Consider the following 10,164-nt stretch of genomic DNA (forward strand, 5'->3'; position numbering starts at 1 on the left):
TTGGAATTCTGAAACCCTATCTCCGTCTGCATCCTTCACGGAAGGATGGGCACATTCCATAGCTTCCATTATCAGGAAATTAGGACCAATTAGTAATGCAGTGATGAGAGCCCTGGGCCTGGAGTCAGGAAGACTTGTGTTCAAATCCAGACACTTAGTAGTTATACGTCCCTGAGCAAGTCACTTGACCTATTTGCCTTTGTTTCCTCCACTGTAAAATAGGGATAATGACAGTACCAAATTCACAGGGGTTTTGTGAAGATCAAATGTAATCACCAGATCAAGATGTTAAAAAGGTTTGCATTCTTGTGGCACAGATGGTAGAGTCTTTGAAAACTATTAGAATTAGGCATTCCATTTACAAGCCATTTTGAAAACATCACGGACCATCACAAATGCTCTATAAAAACAGACCTTATATGGCCTCTCACTGTTGTTTAAAGCTGTTTTCTGACTTTAACTTATATTCTACTAATGTTAAAATTCTTCCATCTGGATTTGGAAGAACCTAGTTAACAACCTGGGTGAATCATTCAGTAGAGTTTCTGTGGAAGTCTAGCCTGTGTGCCAGTGGTAGAAAAAAGAAAATTATGTTTGAAGAGATTTTTTCTCTTACATTATTTTACACATAAATGCTATGTAAAAAAAAAACACAACTATGCAACTGAACTTCAAGTACATTCACCATTTAATATACTACATGTCATAGCTGTTATTCAATTGTTTCAGTCATGTTCAACTCTTCATGACTCCATTTCAGGTTTCCTTGGCAAAGATACCAGAATAATTTACCATTTCCTTCTCCAGCTCATTTTATAGATGAGGAACTGAGGCAAACATAGTGAAGTGATATAACCAGTGTCACATAGCTATTGAGTGTCTGAGACCAGATTTGAACTTAGGAAGATGAGTCTTCCTGACTTCAGGCCCAGAATTCCATCCACTCAACACTTAGTTGCCTCTACATGTCATTAGACAATAGAAAAATAAATTTTTTATATAGTAGTTAGCAATTCATTTTGTTGGCTGGCTGGTGGTCTAAGAACAAAAAGTGAATTTACATCTCCCATCAAGAAAACTTGTAAAATTCTCTTGCCATTATCTCCTTTAAAAATTTGTATTTTTACTGTATTCAGTTTATAACTCAAAATACAGCTGGTGGCATGGTAGATAGAACATTGGGTCTTTAGTCAAGAAGACTTGAGTTTCCCACCAACTGTATTATCTATTGTTCTCAAAAGTTGAGAATAAATCATCAGCTCCGTGTTCTCTCATTCATTCATTTTCAGCAGCTCTCCTTGAATTTCTGATATTATTGTCAAGATGTTTACCTTTGACCTGAACTACACTATACCAAAGGTTTCCATTTTTAGAACTGGATCCTGGTTTTGGAAGTGGAAGGGACCTCAGGAATTCTCTAGGGTCCAACACCCTCACTTGAAAGATAGGAAACTGAGGCCAACAAAGCCCCAGTTACTTGTTTTTCACCCAGATGGTAACGATTGAGAACTCTATAATTAGCACTCTTTCCATCATACCACCCTACCTCTCACTGAAGGAAGAGAAGCAGTCAAGGAGTTTCACATATAAAGTTATCAAAGGCTTTATTGAAATTCAAGAAAAGCCATCGTTGGAAGGGAAGGAATAAAGCTAAGAGGATTCTCTAAAGCAATGTGCAACAAACAGGTAATTTCCTTAAATATCAGGAAGGAATTTGAAATAATCTTTGAAAATAAACAAAACTGACCCACAAATGTTAAGAAACATTCATGTCAAACAATTTTAAATGACAAAAGGTCGGCAAGACTTGAGCTCCTCGTGGAAAACACCCACGCGCTGGAGTCCTCCAGGAGTAATTTATTACAGTTGGTTTCCTTGCAAAATGCTTCCTCGAATTGCTTCTACTGTAGGGCAGGGATGTCACCGTGTTTTAAGAACTCTGGGATTTTTCAGGCAGAGATCTGGACTCAGTGACCACTCAGGTCCCTCCTGCACCAACATGCCATGATTTTTTCAGCTGCTCCATCATCCTCATCTGTCTTTTTTCATTTGCTTAACAGTCTTAATAGTTCTAAGTCAGGGATCCATAAACTTTTTTTTTGTGGCACGGACCCCTTATCAGAATAATATTTTTAAATGAATAAAGTAAAATACACAGGACCGCAAAAGAAACAAATTACACTGAAGTGTAGTTATCAAAATATTTTTAAAAGCAAATTCCTGGACCTCATGTTAAGGACCCCTGCCTAGAGAGTTTAATGATGATCTGAGAGCTGAAGAGTATGGGGATAATAAGAATAAATTGGAGCTCACATTTTATAGGGCTTTAAGGAGGTTCCTCATATTATTAACCCTTTCGTGTTAGTCAAAGTTTATCATTCCCATTTTACAGATTAGAAAAATCAATGTTCAAATGATGTACCCAAGGTTCAGGTGTTAGGAATGGCAGAATTAAGACAATGAAACCAGATCTTCTGCCTCCAGCTGCAGACAATGTTTCCCCTTCAGCTTCTCTATTCCTATGAATCTGACTCCAATGAAACCCGCTCCATCTTCCTCAAAACAATGTCGCTTTTCTAGTCCTCCAAAAAGCTAAAGGACACATCCCATCTTTCCATTAACAATCAATAAACTGTGTAGAGGCTAGGAGCATACACTGTAACATGGCTTGTTTGGAAGTATCTGTTGAGCCAAGAGGAAAAGTATCCATACGTTTAAAATTTGGGGTTTGGGGACTGGACTCACTATTTCATCGGCACAGGGAATAATGTCTGCCACTGCAGACCAGCACCTGCTTGGCAACTCATCAATAAAACAGCAACAGAAAGCATTTATTAAGTAACTACTATGACCCAGACCCTGTATGGAAGTGCTAAGCAAAGACAAAAACGTGAAGCCATCCCTGTCCTGCAAGAGCTTGCAATCCAGTTGAAGAAGGCAACACGGGCACGTAAAGTCTCTACAAAACATAATCTACACAAAGTGGCTATAAAGTAATTGGGAGGGGGAGCACTAGGGAGACTCAGGAAAAGCTTCATGTAGAAAAGGTAGCATCTGAATGGAGCCTCAACGGAAACCAGAGATTCCAAGAGGTAAGTGGGGAGGAAATGAATTCTAGCCAGGAGGGACAGTCTGTGCAAAGCACGGCTCCGAGTACCAAGGAAGAGGAACTGCAGCACACAGTCTGGCTGGACTGTGGCGTGTGTGTCTGAAGGAGAGGAAGAGCAGGAAGGTTGGAAAAGGGCTTTAAATGTCAAATGGAAAAGTGTCTGTTTGATCAGAGGCGGGAACAAATAGGTCATCGCCACTGGAACTGACTGGGTAGGGGAAGCAGCATAGTCAGACCTGTGCCTTAGGAAAACCATTTTGGCAACTGTTGGAAGGATGGATTGCAATGGGGTGAGACTTAAGGCAGGGAATCATTCAGGAAGCCACTGAAATAGACCAGGAGAGAAGTGATGAGGGCCTGGAGCAAGCCCTGAATTAGGCCGGGTGACAGTAGATGCAAGAGATATAAAAAAGAAGCTGTGAAACAATTTGGCAACTGGGTGGCTGTGTGAAGGGAGAGCAGAAAGGAGTTCAGTTGCAAATTTATAGTCTTACAGAGTTGCCTGGGGCACAGAGAGATTAAGTGACTTGCTGAGGGTCACACAGCTTCTGGACTAGAACACAGAGGAGGGAGGAATTCTCTATGAACTATACCATGCAGCCACTCAAATTGAGATCACGAGAAAATGCTAATGGGGCACAAGTGAATTTCGTATCAGTCACTCACACGTGACCAAATTAGTTATTTTAGTTACAAAGGAAAATTCTGAATCAGATAGCAATAGAGTAATTTAATTTCTCAAATTTGGGGGTTTCCATCCTCTTAACTTGAGTCTCAGTTCAAATTGAGAGCTGTTGAACACATTATTCTTCAGCTCTAATTATGATAGCTATAACTAGCACACTCTTCTTAAAACCTCCACCAATGATTAAGAACTTATAATGCATCGAGTGGCTTACAAAATACTTTACATCTGATTTTCACAACGATCTTGTAATGTAGATGGTACAAATATTATCCCCATTTAATGGATAAGTAAAAGTGGCTTTAAAAGGTTAAGTGGCCTTTCCAAATTCATACATCTAATATAGCAAAGCCTGCCAGCTGCCTGATATGTGATTATGATAGAGAATTTTTCAGGACTAACCATGAACTTCAGGGACCCAGGCTTATAACCCAACAGGCATCAGCCTGTAGACAATTTCTAGAAGGCAAATCCTCCACCAGATAAAGAACAGGCTGGACTGCAAGTCTTTCATCACTGACACCTTTGGGCTCAAAATAAGAAATCAGCAGGATTGCCTACGGTGCTACTCTGTCTTCATTATGCAAAGTCTCTTTTCACTGAGCCCCAGCTGGAGGATTGAACAATTCAATTCAAAAAACATTTATCAAGCACCTACCATAGTAGGCGCACACACAAGGACTAGATACAACATAGAACATCCACGTAACATTTAAATGTGAAAACAATTGAGATTATTAGGAGGTAGGAAAAGGAAATAAGAGTAATCTCCACGAGCTAACTCTAGAAGTACACCCCAAGAGGAAAAAATGAACTCAATTTTAAGAGTGGCAATATTTAAATTTTGTTAATTCCATTTCAGATATATAAGTTCTTAGCTCTGCCACTTACTACTACCTAAGTGACTTCGGGTAAGTCCCTTAATTTCTATGGGCTTCAGTTTCTTCATCTGTAAAATGGGTATAATACTACCTGCCCTACCTATCTCAGATGAAAATATATTAAAGTGGCTGCAGCATAAGCTATTATGATAATCTCACTAGCTTTATATATGGAAAGTTGAAAAGAATCTGCAAAAAAATTTATGATGAACTATTTTTGCCATCAAGAACTGTGGGGTCCAATTCTTTGTGACCCCATTTGGGGTTTTCTTGGCAAAGATACTGGAATGGTTTGCCATTTCCTTCTCCAGCTCATTTTCCAGATGAGGAAACTGAGGCAAACAGAGTTAAGTGACTTGCCCAGGGTCACACAGCTAGTAAGTGTCTGAGGCCAGATTTGAAATCAGGAGGAGTCTTCCTGACTCCAGGTCTGGTACTCTATGCACTATGGCACCACCTAGCTGCCCCTACTAGTATATAAGTGCTATTAAGGCCAGGAAGGATCTTATTTACACCTTGCCCAAAGACTAGCACAATGCCCCTGAACACAGTAGGAGCTTCCTATATGCTTGCTGAGTTGAAAAGAATGACCATCACAAACTGCCCACAGCTAAAAAGTCAAATAGGTCACCTGATGATACAACTGAGGGCTGCAGAGAGGCCTTCGGGATCATGGGAGCCCACTCCCATTTTACAGAGGAAGAAAATGAGGCCCCAAAAAGAAAAATGACTTTTGCCTTTAGTCATATAACTGGCTACTGTGCCTGCCTGGGTCTGCCTCCAAAAAGGACTGTACTTTTACTTATCTGATTAAATAAGAATGTGTTGCTCTCAATGAGTTGTGGCTGAACTCAAAAATACTCAACTAATTCTGTGGAAGCAAGCTAAACAGTAGTAAACTTCAAAAAGAAATCCCATTATGTGGGTGGATATAAAATTTTTTACAACACCCTTCCACAGGTTAGGAAGTGAGCACTCATTTTGTTGATTCATTTCCATGTCCTACATTTTATCAAGGACATTTTTAAATTAAGAAGGATGAAAGAGAGTTACTCTCGGAGATCACATCATGGTTTGCACTGATAAAAGTCCAGGACTTAATTGCCAGTTTGGAATTTCAAGGGCTCAAAAAAAGAACATTAAAGGAAGCAGGTTCTTTCCAATTCTCCTAAATACTTCGGACTTACATTTTTTAGCAAACAGTATATATTCTATTATGTATTTGTGTACCTGCCTTATTCCCCCCCTCCCCATTAGACAGTAAGCTTCCTGAGTGTGAGGACCGTCATTTGCATCTCCAGCACAGCAGAGAACCTCGAGCACTGTTAGCAATGAATAAGGTGGTTAAATAAGGATATACACTTCAGTTGTTTTCACTGGTGGTTCAAGGTCAGTAGCTTTTCCAATATGTTAACAACCCATGTGTTAATAAATACCTCTTTAATAAAATAAAATTCATCAAAACTACCGGTCAGAATACCTACTCCCAGGCCTTTTGAAGCCAACAGCATGAAGATCAGTGTTGCCAGACTGAGGAGTGTGGTAAGGTGTAGGAAGCCCGACTGGAGAGGGACAGCGGAGGAGGGCTTTGCTGATTCTGGAAGAGCATGGTCCCTGCCATCTTCTCAGCTTGAACTCGGGAATTGGTGACCTTCAAGGATGTGGCCATGGAACTCACCTAGGAGGAGACACAAGTGGACCCAGTTCTGAGGACTTGTTCAGGGATGCGATGCTGGAGAACTGCTGGGACCTTGTCTCCCTGAGGCTCCATTGCCAAACCAGGTCTCATCTTCCCTTTGAAGAAAGGAGAAGCACCATAGAATCTGCAGAAAGGAGTCCCAGGAGCCACCTCTTCTGAGTCACAAAGTCCAGTGGCAAGACAAAAGTCAAGATGACTGGTCATGTCCCAGATGCAGTCTTCCATGTCTCACCAAACTCCAAGCCCTCCACAGCACCTGCCTCAGCTGCCTTCAGGGCAGTTGGAGCAAAATGTTCTCATCTCCCCATTCCTTCCCGCCCCCAGTGAAGTCTCCACATGCTTGAAGACCCAACTCAACAGCAGGTTTGGGGCCTGTTACCCTCAACCTGTTTCAGCCCATTTGCTGAGATGGTTTACTGGGATGTGGCTGTTGTACATGCCGCAGCTTCTTGGAGCCACAGATACTCCATCCACTAGAGATACCTGCCACTCAGCTTGGTGTCCAGGCGGCTCCTGGACACTTCAGTATCCATGGACCTGAAAGCTCTAATCAGCAAAACTGGGCACCCCCCCAAAAAAGAAAGAAGCCCCAAGAGATAGGAAGGCTTTGGAAACCAAGCCTGAGACTCCCTGAGACACTTCCAAATGAGAATATTCTAGGAGAAGAATTGCTGAAAAGAAAATCCTTTGTTCAGACTTTCACCCTGATTAGCCAGGCAAAACTCAAGACGAAGAATTACGAAGAGCTTATTACAAAAGCACATCAAGATAGCAACAGCTTGAAAGGCTGATCCCCGGAGATCAGCCATGGCTTCAAGGTGGTGCCAGCTTTTACTGATACCTTTCATAATGAGATAAAGACCATTAACTTTTCTTTCTTTTTTTTTTTTGAAGGCTCTATCCACTGGACCAGCTAGGAGCCCCAGAGAATTAACTTTCGTAGGTGGCACAGTGGATAGAGAGCTGGGCTTGGAATCAGGAAGACTCATCTTCATGAGTTCAAATCCAGCCTCAGATACATACTAACTTTGGGACCCTGGGCAAGTCACTCGACCCAATTTGCCTCAGTTCCTCATCTGTAAAAAGAGCTGGAGAAGAAAATGGCAAACTACTGTATATTTGCCAAGAAAACCCCACATGGGGTCAGGACTGAACAATAACACCCCCCTAAAAATGGCTTCCTCTCAGCCCAAGTCACAGTACAATTCCAAAAACATCTGTTAAGCGTCCACCAAGTGAAAGGCACCTAGAGATCACTTCCAGCAGAGTGAAGGAGGGAGGAAATGGGGAATCAGGGAAAGCTTCATGAAGATGTGGTACCTGAATCAAGCCTTGGGGGGAAAAAAGGGATTTCAAGAAGCAGAGACAGAGCAGAAGGAAGGCTGAGAAGCTGAGTTGAGCCAAGGCACAAAGAGGAGAGAATAGGGGAGGGGAGGTAGTAAAATGTCCAATCTGTAGAATGTAGATTATATGATGCACAGTACTGGAAGATAAAGCTGGAAAGTTAGCTGAAGTCAGGTTATGCTGGAATGCTAAGGTAGAGAGTTTCTATTCTATTCCCAAGCTAATAAGGAGCCACTGAATGCATCTGAACAGAAGAGTATTGCCTTACAATATATACAGAAGAACGGTGGATTAATAGACAACTGGGGGGGGGGAGATACAGCATTAAACAGAAAAGACCTCACACAGCTTCATTTTTCACACCCTGAGGAAAGCAGAGGCCCAAGGAGCTTTAGTCAATTAGGGCAATAAAGTTTTCAAGCATCAGAGGCAGGATTTGAACCCGGGTCTTGGGTGTCAACTGTCAAACAGTGTTTCTCCCACTGCACCACACTGCCTTGTACTCCTACCATTTTTTCACTGCTATTTCCAGAAGCTGGTCTCATAATGCTTTACCTTCACAAAATTTCAGTTTCTCCCAAACTCTGGTCATCTTCTGGTCAGTTTTTCCTTTTAGCCCATCGAGAGCTCTAGCTCAGGGTAAGTGGGATGGCCGCGGTACCATCATCACTGACCTCTGACAGAAAAGCAGAAAGGCTTTCTAAGGAGGCGTGTGCGTGGGTCAGACATCCAGGACAGGCGGTGGGGGGCTAAAGGGGGCTGGGGGAGCCCGGGGATCCCACAGTAGTAACTCCCTGCTCCGGGCGGGGTCCCTGCCGGCGTACTCGAGCCCTCACCCGCAGCTGCTTCTCTGCAGACAGTGTAAAGGCAACTGGCCTCCACCGGCCCGGCCAGGACGGTGAGTGCTGAGGGATGGGCAGTGAGCGCTGACCGACAGACGGCGGGCGCTGAGGGATGGACAGAGCTCACTGGGAAGAGGCTGACCCAGAACTCAGGACGGCCTCGGAGGTCACCTCCCAGAGGGAATACTCACCGCCGCACCAAACACCCTGGCAACAGGCGGCACTCCCCAGCTCCCCGTAAGAATCACTTCCGAGGCCAGCCAGGCGGCACAGTGGATAGCGCACCGGCCTGGAGTCAGGAGGACCTGAGTTCAGATCCGACACTTGACACTTGACACGTATTAGCTGTGCGACCCTGGGCAAGTCACTTAACCCTACTGCCTAGCAAAAACCAAGAATCGCTCCCGGGGCCCCAGTCCCGACGTGTCCCCCCAAATCCTCCCGGGGCGGGCTGCGTTCCGCATGCCTGGCCACACCGGTGCGGGGGTCCAGGAGTCAGTCAACAAGCACGTCCTAAGAGCTAAAAGCGGGGGACATAAAGGGGGGGGGCCGCAGGCCGGCAGAGGCCGGACGCACACCCCAAGGCTCGGGCCACCCCGGGGCCTCGGAAAGGGGCCGCCTGGACAGCCCCGCGTTGGCCGCGGCCCCGAGCAGCCGCACCGAGGGACGAAGGGGCCTTTTCACGGCGCTTTGAGACGCTCCCATCACGGCCGCCCCGGGGTGCGCCCAACTAAGGTGCCCGCGACTCCTCAGGGGCTCCCCCGGGCCCCGGGCCCCCGGCCCCGCCTCACTCACCGCCTCAGCCACCTCTTCCGGAAGCCCGCGTTCACCTGCCCAGCGCCGCCAGCCGAGCACCGGCACCAAGAGCCGCTGGGGGAAGGGAGGGGAGGAGCCCGCCGCGGGGCACTCTGGGGCTTGTAGTCCACGCGGGGCGGGGCGGGCTGGAGGGGCGGGGCGGCATGGGGAGGAGGAGGGACGCAAAGGCGGTGGGGCGGAGCAACAGGGGAGCGGCCCTGACAGAGGCAGGAGGCGGGTGGCTGAGCCCCGCCCCGGGCCCCGCCCCGAGGAGACGGATTGGCAGCCACTTGGGACTGAGAGTCCTGGACCATTTTCACACTCCCCACCCCTTTTCGCCTGAGAAATATTTTCTCAACCCTGGGTATGTAGGTGTATAAAATAGGTATACAAATCAAACATTCTCTGATAATAAATCATAAAGAAATTTATTTTAAAACAATTCTTTGGCATACATATAATTTTACCATTTATTAAAAACTAAAGTAAATTTGCATACTAATGAGAGGGATGTTCTCATTTATTTTTACATAAAGAACTAGGAATATTTGATACTGCAGGCCATAGGGCATCTTAAGCGTTTTTTTTCAGAGTTGTTTGATATTTTTATTTTATAATCGCCAGTGCTGAGAATGCTGCTCCCCATAAATGCGTAGTACAAAACGGCAGAAAGTGTATGTAGGGCCATTTCAGAAATTGTGGGAAATTCTGCCTCCCGAGGCAAAATTCATTTAACCAATTTGTAGGTACAGCAAAAACACCGCAATTCACAACATACAATAGTCTCAAATCTGAGCCGAGGTGTTCCT

The 10,164-nt window shown here is 44.8% G+C and overlaps 1 protein-coding gene across 5 annotated transcripts in view; it reads right to left on the reverse strand.

Moving 5' to 3' along the window:
- The window catches only part of LOC110220010 (uncharacterized), a 35,177-nt gene extending 25,730 nt beyond the window's left edge, over nt 1-9,447 (reverse strand). For 3 of the 5 annotated variants that reach the window (XM_021003855.2, XM_021003850.2, XM_021003854.2), the window contains exon 1: nt 9,356-9,447. The gene's annotated coding sequence lies outside the window, so the exon portion shown is untranslated. Of the gene's footprint in view, nt 1-6,159; nt 9,334-9,355 lie in introns of those variants that run through there. The other 2 variants (XM_021003851.2, XM_078145919.1) reach the window with 2 other exon arrangements.
- Between the last annotated feature and the right edge of the window lie 717 nt (nt 9,448-10,164).

Source organism: Phascolarctos cinereus, unplaced genomic scaffold (genome assembly GCF_003287225.1).
Source record: "Phascolarctos cinereus isolate Bilbo 61053 unplaced genomic scaffold, phaCin_HiC Scaffold_726;HRSCAF=1367, whole genome shotgun sequence".
Classification (NCBI taxonomy): Eukaryota; Metazoa; Chordata; class Mammalia; order Diprotodontia; family Phascolarctidae; genus Phascolarctos; species Phascolarctos cinereus.